Below are 12,051 nucleotides of genomic sequence, written 5' to 3'. Positions count from 1 at the left end.
ATTTCTTATAAGTGCCAACTGATCAATAGAGGGAAACAGCATAGACATTTCAAATAAAAGCATGGCCCAGAGGATGAGGGAAATTAATACCTATTCAAAATAAGCTTCCAAACAGGGCTGGGAAGACCAGGTAGCTACAGGAAGATTTGGGATCTCATTATCATCATGAACAGCTCAAGTGCAAAGAGAAAAGGCAGAATCATGATCTATATCCAGAGAAAAAAAAAAAGACAGGGATGAGCAACCAAAGGGGAACTCCTGCCTCTGAGTTGTGAAGGCAGACTGGCAGCCAAGAGGGAGACAGCTGGGAAGCCCAGAGATGGGGACAGGCCCTTCCACAGCCAAGTCTCATTAGCAAGATATTAAGAAAGGTCTTTGCACTGTCTATTTGCTTCCTAACCACATTTGACTGCCTATAATCAGCGACAGGAGAAATAGAAAATGTTTTCTATACCCTCCTCTTCAGTTTCCTTTCCAGATTCATTATAACCCTATTTTACCTTGTGCCAGAAAATATGAGCTTATGAAGTATCTAGATACAGAAAAAAAAATGTCAGTTTAACAAATCTGAATTTGATGTCTGCAAGATCCTAAGTGTCTATATTTCAAGTGTGCCCTTCCACATATATAGGGAATTCAAACCTTTAAAATACTTGAATTAAAAATATCAGTCTTTGATTTGTACAAGTGAAATGCTTCCTTGTGTAAAAAGCCCCTTTTTTCCTACTCCCAGCATTAATAGCTAGATTTTCTGCCCTGGCAGAATCATACTTTTCAGTGCTTCCTGTTACATTAAAAATGGAATGATTGAGCACATTGTGTGTAGGAGTGAAGCAGAGTCTGTTTTAGCACCCAGCTTTGTATGTCAGGAGAAGATGTAGTGATTAACTGTGATCCCTCTCCTTCCTTCTCCCATGCCATAACCTGCAGGAGCACGCTGCTGCAGAGCCACATCCCTGCATTTCCATCTTGGTGCCCAAGAGCAGCCTACAGCAGCAGCACCAAGACTGTGAAACCAAAGTCAGTCACACAGGGCAGGTTTTGAAGCCTTCCTGGCATAACTACACTGCAGCAATACCTGACCAAATGCCTCACATCTCCTAGAGCTTAATAAACACTTTGGATAGCAATGCAGATCTCACCTCTGCTCCCCATTCTCAAGTCTGTCATCTCTACCTCTCCCTCACCATCCAGCCCAGCCTTGTTTATTCCCCAGTCTCAATACCTTCCCTTTCTACCACTGCAAGTATTGCTTAACCCATTGTTTCCCTCCTTCCTTAATTTGTATTTATCCTTAATTTCTCTTTTCCCTTCTTTCATGTATAACCTGTTACATAGCAATTGCCATTAGCTATGGTTCAACACCACCATTTGTCAAAATGATGCAGCTTCATCATTTCACCTCCCACTTTGGGGTTGGGTTTGCTCATCTGTTGCAGAGACTAAAAACTTTCGCAGTACTATTTGTAACATGTTGATTTACCCCAGAGCAGAGCAGTCTCTTTTGCCACAGGAAACACATTCGACCCTAGCTGCAAATTCCTCTCCACTGACGTCTCTCCAATGTGACAGCAGTTTTGCAATCCCAGTAAATAAGAGGTCACAAAGACAGAAATGAAATATTTTACTTTGAGAGCCTCTGCAACACCCCCAGCAGTCAGAAATTATTTTTTTTAGATGCCCTCTAGACATCCAGAGTTGGATTCACTTTGTGAAGGTAACTGGATTAAAAAACTACTCCCTTTTGTCTGAAAGGGCATTCATTCTTTTGTTTTCCTTGTTCTGTTGACACAAAAAGGTAAGATGACAATTCCTTTATTCTCTTCCAGTGTCTATATCAGAGCAGCAATTTCCCAGCTCAAATTGCAGGTATATTTCCTAGATGTAATAGCCACTACCTATGTCAGCAGCAAGTTCCACAACAGCAGGAAGAGATAAGGGAACACAGTTCAGCCCTTTGGAAAATCCTGCCCAAAAGGATCATGTGGAGCCTGACAGATTGTCCTTTATTAAGATGCAGATGAACACAAATCACTCCACACTGGGGACTGTGTTCCTCTGATCTAAAATATGACCTCTGAGTCTCCTTTTCAGCTCCTTGGCCTTTCCTCCAATTTCCTCCCACCCTTTTATTTCCTACCCTCCCACAGGGTAACTCCTTTCAAGTGAGTTGTTCACACCAGAAGCCACACATACACCCCTGCACCCACACTTCTGTCGAGCCACCAAGGCACAAACAAATCTCCTGTTATGCAAAGTATCTGAATTCCCTGGAAGTAATAAGTATGTTGAATACCTGGGAGAGATTCTGGGTAGGACAGTGGGATTTTTTTATGTCCAAAATATGATTTCATATGTCAAAAATAAAAAGGTACCTTCATTTCTCTAAGTTTTTCACATTGCTTTTTGTGAAAAAAGTGTTCAGGTCTTGAAAAGGAGAAGCTGTCCAGGTGATTTGCTGTCAGGACCATTTCAGCAAGGGGACTTAGGAAATCAACCTGGAGGAAAGTAGTTGAAGGGATTTGCCTTTGATGGGTGTGTGAGGCTCATCCAGCCCTTGTTTGGAGAAGCATACACACCTTGTAAAATAAACTGAGAAGATGTTTGGCATATCAATCTCTCAACAGCCAACCTACCAGAAAGGAGAGGGATCTGCCTCCTTGCTCACAAGAAGGTTTGGTGTGCTCAACACCCCAGGGACGCAGAAGACGTCTGTCAGATTTCCCAGGCGGATTGGGAAAACTGTCAGTAATGCAAACAAAATGCTGACGCACAGGGACAAAAGCTGCTCGAGTGCAGTCTGGCATCCACACTGCTCCCCAGTCCCAGCAAACAGGAGTGGGAGGGTACCCCGGTATAACAGCAGGGACAGAATCAGTATTTCCACTGCCACTGAACAGTGCTGGGATGAGCAGTGGGATACCAGCACAGGAACACCCTCTCCAAACAGAAGGAGATGAAACTGATTTTTGGGTGCAGGCCTTCTGCAGACAGAGCAAAAGGAACAAAGCAGATGTCAGACAGTCTGCAGTACAGCTCTCCTCTTGCAGGCACCCCTTTGGAGCAGTAACTCTTTCAAGGGGGGAAGGGGAGAAAAAACAGCCACCCAGCAGTGTGTTAATCTTCACAGATGGAGCAGCTTTAATGCTATCTAATCCTCCAGAGGGAGGAAACAGCATTTCCTTTGTGCCAAGGATATCAAAATGGTTGAAGACAGCAATCTCCACTGACATTAACTTTATTAAAGGAGGGGTATTTCCATGAGCTCTGAGAAGGCTTGGTCAAGAGCCAGCTGGAGATGCACTGCATGTAAACATCCACTCATAACAACACAAAATAGCAGTCAGGAACTCTCGGAAGAATATACAGGCACCAAGCATGCACACAAACTGGAGATTGCATATCACAGCCACACACATCAGTTATACAGCTATCAAACAACTGCATTGCAGCAGCAATGTGAGCAGATAGTTACTGCTTTCTACTCTTATTTTAATTTGGTTCCTGTATTATTTTGCTGCAGCTATATAATCAACTTGTACTCTGAAGAGGGAAGTGGTGCCCCTGGGTTGTCATAACAAGAACACCAAACCTTCTTGAGCCTCTTCCTTGGCAGTGAATGATTTTTACATGTAAATTGGATGCAGAAGTGAAAGAAAGGATAAGTATACTCAGTAAATTTTGAGTATCAGGAGCCAGCACTTCATTAAACTTTACTTTAAATAACAGTAGTATTTACATTCCACTAATGCTTTCTTGCATCTAAATATCAAACAACTGTCACTTCACGATGTCATTGCATATAAAGTCAGTTCTTAAACAGTTTAGGTAATGCACAGTTCAAACATCATCTTGGATGTCAGTCCATCCCACCCAGCCTGCTTGGGCAAAATGGAAAATTAAAGCTCTGAACCGAGAATCTGAAATATAAAGCTCTACTATTGTAACAGAAGCATTCATCTCCCCTTCCTGGAGGACAGTTCAATTATCATCATGTCCCCAAGCAGATTTTGCACTGAATCACTGTGACATCTGCTAGGGAAATGAACACAAATCTATATCTGCATGCAGCAAATACATTGGCAAGGTTGCAAATGGGGGAAGGGAAATAAGTGTCACTTTTCACACAAACTAGAAAATGACAGCTTGTCACATCCATGAGTAAATACTAGCAGAAGTGAGAGAAGGCAAGATGCTTCTTCACCTTTTACCCCCTCCATAGCATTACAAAGATACAGATTAAGGACAAAACTGTGGCTTCTTCTTCCCTGTCTGCAGTAACAGCATCTGCACACATTTCAGCATCTGGGAACGCTAACAATTATGGATCATATCTTCCATTTGTGCAGGTTAGTAGAGCTCCCCTGAGTTCAAGGGAGTTGTGCCTCTTTCTTAGCTGAAGGGCCAGTCCAACATGCCAGAGCTGGGGAAACAGAAGCTGGAAGAGCCCCAGAGAGTGAGGGTGCAGAGCAACCTCCTTCAGGTCACTTATGGCAAAGGAGACTTGCCCATTGCCTTGTCATCAGCAATTTTATGATAGAGAAGCAAGGGGTTTAGTCATGACTTGCATACATGCAAAAATCATGATATAATGTAGTACAACTCTCTTTGTACAGAAAAAAAAAAACCAAAACAACAAAACTGAGAAAAAGGATAAAGTTAGCTTGAATACCCCAGTATTTCCCCAAGGACAGAAGCATGTCCACAGACAACTGCTTCCAAGCCACTCACACTTTAGAGCTGGACTGAGCCCATGGGCACCTTTCCCATCTTCCTTCGGTCTGGCACACAAGGCTTCACCAGTTGCATCACATGGCAAGGCACACAGTTACTGACTCCCAAGTGCAGGATGGAGAAAAGGCCATGGTATGAAGTTAGGAGAGAAAATCACCTTCTAGCAAGAGATTCCTTGGCTCCACAACCAGCTGCACTATAACTGTGCACCATAACCATAACTGTGATCTCTCCTCTGATGCAAGGCTGGAGATAAAGGCAGCACAGCAGAGCACACCTGAGACTCAAATACCTAAGTCTCATGCAGGATGTGCAAGATGGATCTGACTTTACACCCATAGAGGAAGGAGCAGCATCATTCTAAGCTCCTTTTAAGATAATCATACCTTTTACACCAGGGTTACAGTAGCTGCAGCTGTATTAGAAGGAAACAGGCTCTCTACCAAAAATACATAAATGGGTACAAAACCTCTGCATATCACACCTTCACCTGTAACAAATGCACTGCATTAACATTTAACAGTATCTCAGTACTAGAGCAGAGCAGAGCACCCTTTCATCAATTATGGCTTGTTTTCTGGTGCACCTTCCTCATACCCAAAAGCCTGTGTTCAGACATCTCTCTTCATATTCTCTGATTCAAATGGCAAGATGAACATGATTGTAAAAAGGGTACCATTACAGTTTCTTTTTAAAGAGATGTACAACCTTCCGCCCACACTTTCTTGTGCTTTTGCAGTGAAAATTTCTTCCTAATTGGTATCCAAGTGTGCAGTCAGATCAATTTCTCTTCAAAAAAAGTGCTGCTTTTATCCAGATGAAAACAGATACTACAGACTTCACTTACAGGCTCTGATTTTAAAAATGACTGTAATCAGACTGTGATAGAACCACTCTGATAACAGATGTGTGACTAATGTGTTTCCTAGTGTTATGATAATTCAACTACAAAATAAACAAATAAATGTTTTAAAATAAGAAAAACTTTAGGAACTTGGACAGTGGCAATGAATGCCGAATTCAGAGTCCAAAATTCTCCCCTGAAATGTTGTTAGTTCATATCCTCCTACTTTTCCGCAATCCTGATCTTCAAAACTTAGGGTAAGGAACTTTGAAATTTGGACTTTTGATCTGAATTTGCTTTTTCATGTAAGAAATATACTTTAAGCTTTCAGGAGTTAGATATTTAGAGTCTGGTCTCACAATAAAGAACATTGATTCTTCTAGTCAGTAGAAAAATAGAAACAGTTTCTCTTGAAAGCTGCATTACACAGTTTACAATTAGGAACTGCCTGGAAAAAAAAAATTAGAAAAGAAAGACTAGAGAGCTTTTTTAAGCTATGTAAAGGAAGGTTATTATTAGAACTGCCAGAATTCTTTACATTGGCATAATGCAGTAAGAACACAGAAATACTTTTCTACTAAATTATGGTTTTCATCCAGGCACTTTAAATTACTATTTTCACAAATCCACATGGCCCAACTCAAGGAATGCTGGCTAGAGCCATGCCACTGCCTGTTTCAAAGCGGAGGTGGACAACAAGTGTATGATCTGCCAGGTACCTCCTTGTGTGCTTGCCACAGCCTGACCCACAGCCCGGCTGCTGCTGCTGCTGCCACCCCTGCCCCAAGCACTGCCATGGAAGATTGCAAAATAAGCAGGTACAGAGCAGGTAAAGAGAAAGCAAAGGAACACCTGTACACCCTGAAGGGGAAGAATAAATGCAAGCAAGAAAGAAAACTTCAGGTTTAGAACTGACCTTCCTTCCAAAAGATGTATTCAAATGGTCTCACAGCTATCTTATACACAGATGTACAAGCAATAAAAAAAATCACTGAGAAGTTCAAAAGACACCAGTTGCTTTTATCTGCCACACATTTTGCTTTTGAGTCTGTGGTTCTGTGGGGTTTCTCAGATGAGCAGACCTCTCTTCTAAGTATTTCTAACACACCTATTGACTTAGATTCCTATCCTGCAAATCCTAACAGTCATTACATATATGCATTCTTGTCTGCAGTATCCCAAATCTATTTTATATCTGTTTTATCTATCTACTATATATTATATCTAGGACATCTTTAAAAATTGCAAGCACATGAAACACAACAGAGTTTTGTAAAGTATTTCTGTCACAATACAAAACGTCCAGCCGTTTTTAAATCAAGAAATCCTAGACAGGTTTCCTCCATCAGCTCCAGGTAATCTGGTACATTTCCCACCTTTTCATCAACAAGAACTCTAAGTGGGGGAAGAGAAGGAAGAGAATTCTGCAGCTTCTACATAATATAACCGAATATCCTCCTCCTGTCAAACCCTCCTCCTTCTCCTCCCAAAATGGCTTAAAATATATTCACAGTAAATCTCCATTTAAGGGTCTTACTATCATGCCATTGTTTCAAACTCTACAACTCAGAGGATTGGGAACTGAGGTTTTGTTTCTGGTAATGAGAACTGAGTTTTTAATACAACAGCCTGAACCAGGACTCCAAGAAGAAAAACAGAACAATTAAAGAGGGCTGCATATTGGGAAGACAGCATAGAGAGTTGACATTGCACACAAAGCCTTATTTCCACACTCCTTGCTTACTTTCTCTTCTACTGGTGTTCAAATTGAGTTTTTATCTTTCTTCTACAGCATGAGTTCCCTGCTTTAAGGCCAACTGAGCAACTTTTCTTCGTAGGGACTTAAGGAACTTGAAGCAAGACAATGAGAGCTAAAGCCAAGTCATGCCAAGTGGGCAATCCTTATTATTTATACTGATTAGGAGTTTGAGCCTCACACTACTGTATGGTATATTATATCAAGAGCCTTGAGTCAGATAGAGATGCTTGGGAAAAACAAGAAGAAGCAAGTCACCTCTGACTGCCTGAACCTCTCAGCCGAGTCTCACATGCAGGCCATGCTCTGCCTGAGAGCACAGAGAACAGAGCTAAAAGCAGGCAAACATAGCTGAAACTCCAGCCTCAAGGAACACCAGAGCCTACCTCCCTCTGGTGCTCTGTTCATTTCCTAAACAGACTGCAAGAGTAGCCAAATTACATCCAGAGCAGCTTAACTCAGCATTTTCATCTTTCTGATGCAGCCATTTAGCCTTAGCTAGTCTCAGTATCTAAGCTCAGTGATACAAACCCACGAGTGAGCCTGTCCATCACTCTCTACCGCTTAATCCTCCTCTGCCTCAAGAAACTGAGGATGTGACCTGCAGTTTAAGTTTCTCCAAACAGATTTTTGGTGTGTAAGACACTACTGTGCATTTCCTAGCCAGGTTTATGAAAATCCTGTACTGTCCAGGTCACTCAAAGGAACAAAGCAAACTGTCTGGAGAACAGAGAGCAGGAGCACTTATGTTATCTTGCACCATTGTTGACCTTTGTGCTTCTGTCATAGTTAGGATCCTCAACCAAATCAACTCTCTAGGCAATGATTTACCCTATCTATGCTTCTCTTTCTGTTAAAAATTCCACAGTTTTTGTTTTTTGGAACCAAAGCAGAAGCCAAACAGCCTCTGTGTTCTTTCTCACACATGTCACAGATTAATTCAAATATAATTCCCCTGTCCTCAAATCTCTCACTTCTTCTCTTCAGCTGTGCTGCTCTTCCTCTCACACCTACTTTTTGAAGGGAACATGACCCAAAATTAGGAAATAAGCCCTGGGACTTGATCTACAGAGCACAGGTGCTTTCTTTGCACAAATATCTGTAAGCACCACTTGGCTAAAAGAAATTAGAACATTAGTTTGTAGTGAATGAGGTTTCCCTTCTTTCTGTGCAGCCTCACAAACCAGGCTGCATTATATGTCAGCTCACAGACCAATTAATGCAATTTAGGATCTTTCTTAGACTAAGAACTTGCTGAGATGGCAGCAAATGGCTGAAGGGAAGAGGCTGGATGACATACTCTGCTGAGCTGTATGTGAAGAGTGATGTGAAACTGTTTGAACTCACTAGTCAGCAGAACAAGATGACAGAGAAGGCTCTTACTGCTCATATAAGAAAAATAATGTGAATTGTCTACATTTTTGTGAAGGCTTAACAGAAAAAGGATAAATTAAAAGAAAAAATAAAAGAGAGATGTTGAATAAGGGTATAATAAAGTGCAATTAACTCCATATTGCGTGTGGAGCAATTTCCTCCAACACATCCTCAACACAAATGAGGCACAGCGGGAACCAAGGCCAGTGGAGGAAGCAGTGCTTTTTACAGAGCATTTACCAGAAGAACTTATCTTTTATAAATAATAAATACGGATAAGGATGACTAAATCCTGATAGTTTCAGCCCAAATTTGGATTCTGCTGTTCTAAGTACCATGTAAACATTCAGGAAATCAAACCTGCCCTTAAATACTTGCAGTCTAAAGACAATAAGCTAGAGAAGGAAGGAAATGTTTATCACATACACATAACAGGTGTTAGTTACATGGTAGCTTGCATCACGGAAGGGAGAAAGCCAGGCAAGTCAATTTACTTAAGGGTAGGAGGATAATAAAGAAGGACATTGTGGAAAATGGGGAAAAGGGCTGGATAGGAGATTACTTGCTGATGGGCCTGATTTCCTGGTTCAGAAATCACCCTGAGCCAAGCAGGTACAGAGGTCTGCCCGTGCAGTCTGCTGGCTGCAACCGTGTACCCCTGTGCAATGTGGGACTCTGCAGAGGAACCTCCCAAGAAGTGCAGCACTGCTCCCTTCCCAACCATGCACAGCCAGTGCTCCTCAGCATCCACTGTGTGTGACACTGCACAGGCCTGATCACCCTGAGCTTGCATCACTTAGTAGAACACCCACCTCACCCCTGTCTCTGACAGAGGGAGACCCAGGCAGTGACCCAGGCTGCCAAAGCACTGCTCTGTAGAAACATTTGCCTCCCTTACCATTTACTGTTCTTCGCATTTTCTGGTGAAATTTCTCAGTAGCCAAAAAATCCCAAGTGGCATCTTAGGGCTATCAGGATGAGTATACTCCATAATACAAGGAAGTACCCTTGGAGACCCTTTTGGCTTTCTCCCTGCCTGCACAGCTATTCTCTTTTTTAATGAAAACAAGAACTTTGAGAGAGAAGGGGAAATAGTGACAAAAAAGCCTATCCCAACATTCAGTCATTTGAGGGCCATGCTGCAGGTCCAGTACAGTTTATCTGAGAGCACAGTGTACCACCAAGGCACAAGGTTTAAATGCATGTATGAATTCTTTTTAGGCTTTCAGAACTTTGCTGGTACACAAAGCTTAAAAAAAAAAAGTTTGAATTCTTCAAGCATTTTTCTGCCAGGTCATGAAAAAATGCTCCCTTTCTAAATTAAATTTCTTTGAGTTCATATATGAAGTGGATAATTCTGGATTTCTGCCTTCTCTCAGAACAATGAGCAAATGGGTATCTATGCTGTTAACTTCCCTATTGATTTTGTGATTCACAGTGTAATCAATTTCCCTGTCTCTCCCCAGACTTCTGCCCCAGGGCAAGGAGAGCTGTACTAATGGTATGGGACAGTGGGGCTGTCTCTGCTTGGTTCTGTTACAAATACTGCTGATCTGTGAACACACACTCTCATTTTTTTTTTTTTTTTTTGCCTCCTTCCTCTCTAATGGCACATTCACCTGAGGAGATCAGCAAGTAGCTAAGTCCCAGATTCTCATAATTAGTATCCTCCCCATGTCTAACCAGCAAACTAATAGAGCCCACTCACAATTTACCAAGATTGTGAATTTGCATCCCTTACCACCATCACTTAGGCTTTATCTCTTTCTATTCAGTCATATCAGCACTGTGTCTGTGTTGATATTCCTATATTTGTGGTTCTTATCAGCTTGTGACTCAGTGGCTAGCTCTTTGCTAATGCAGCTATGTGGTTTAGGAGGGATTTGCTTCAGTATCCACTTTTCCTTTCTTCCTGAAGGCTCACTAGCTTCCAGTCCAATCCATACTCTTTGCATTCCACTAGCAAATACAACCCATGGGTGTTTTTGCATCCTTCTTTCAAATGCTGCATTGTCTTGCCTAACAATGTTTGCCAAAGTCTCTACATCAGCACATTTTTGAGTTCTGGCATGCCTTTCTGCATTTCTTGTACTTTTTAGATTCCATTTTCTAGTACCTCCACTGTACTGGACAGTTGTTCAACCTTCTTAAATTTCCTAAACCAGCCTGGGGGATTCCCTCTGCCTTGTAAACTATAACTGATCAATATAACTGGTCAGTTTTGTGTTGTCTAGTAATAGTGTTCTCTGATGGCCTTGTCTCAGACCTCACTCAGTGTATGGCAATGCATCAGGGACCCTGTGAATGGTCCACCTCCCTTGATGGAAAAAGCTGGTGTCTCAGTTTGAATTTTCAATTTGTACTCACCTATTAAAAACAGAACAAGAAAATGCACTCTTCACCTCTTATCCTTACTTGGTCACAATTCAAAAGTCTGAGACATATCAACTGATTCAGAATGGGAGGAAAGAAAAAGTCTTATGACTGTCTTCATCTTTTGCTGGTACTCACTGTCTGCATAAAAGGCTTTTTCAGTTGGCCTCTGCTTTTCCAGAGCAACGTCAGCTGTGGTGCCATTTTTAGCTGTGACATTTTCCCCACTCAGAATATTTTCTTAGTCCATTATACCCCGTGTACCATCTGCCGTACAATAGTCACACAGTGCCAAGAAGCCTGGTCACAGTCTGCTTTATTCAGTGGACGAGCCCTAATTGGTTAGCCTGGCACAATATGAGCCTCCACATAGCACAGCATCCCATTCCAACTGCTCGTGCCACGGTTTCTCCAGGGTACAACAATCCAGCACAGCCTCAGAGACAGCTGTGACCACCGATTAGTTCCGACACGGAACAGTCGTGCTTCCATTCACCTGCTGTGAAGACAGGAGGGAGCAGCCACGCTGCAGGCCTCCAGACGCCCTTTGTTCTCAGTTTCACGCTGAGAACATGGCAGAAAGGAAGAGGCTGTGAGACTGGGAGCTGAGGAAAGCACTGCACATCCTGGATGGAAATTGTCCCAGTGATTCTACTGCCCTGCCTGGTGCTAAAGAGTGCTGGAGGGGTGGGGAATAGGAAGGCTGGGGTTATAGTGTTGTCTCTAGCTTTGTTTTGGATGCAGCCTCAGTAATATGAGCCAAGATCATCTAACCCATTGAACAAAGGGCAGATGCCATTTTTAGTATCTCTCTTGCAGGCTGTACAGTTGTTGGCTCTGAACACCTTGATGCCAGCACTGTAGAATGCAAACATCCAGTTTCACTCTTCTCACCTGTGAGCTGGCCACAGCTCCTTGAATCCACAGGCAGCGACACAGACCAACCTACCGTGAGAAACACCACAGGGTA

Source organism: Poecile atricapillus, chromosome 2 (genome assembly GCF_030490865.1).
Source record: "Poecile atricapillus isolate bPoeAtr1 chromosome 2, bPoeAtr1.hap1, whole genome shotgun sequence".
NCBI classification, from domain to species: Eukaryota; Metazoa; Chordata; class Aves; order Passeriformes; family Paridae; genus Poecile; species Poecile atricapillus.
This window is presented reverse-complemented; position numbering follows the sequence as displayed.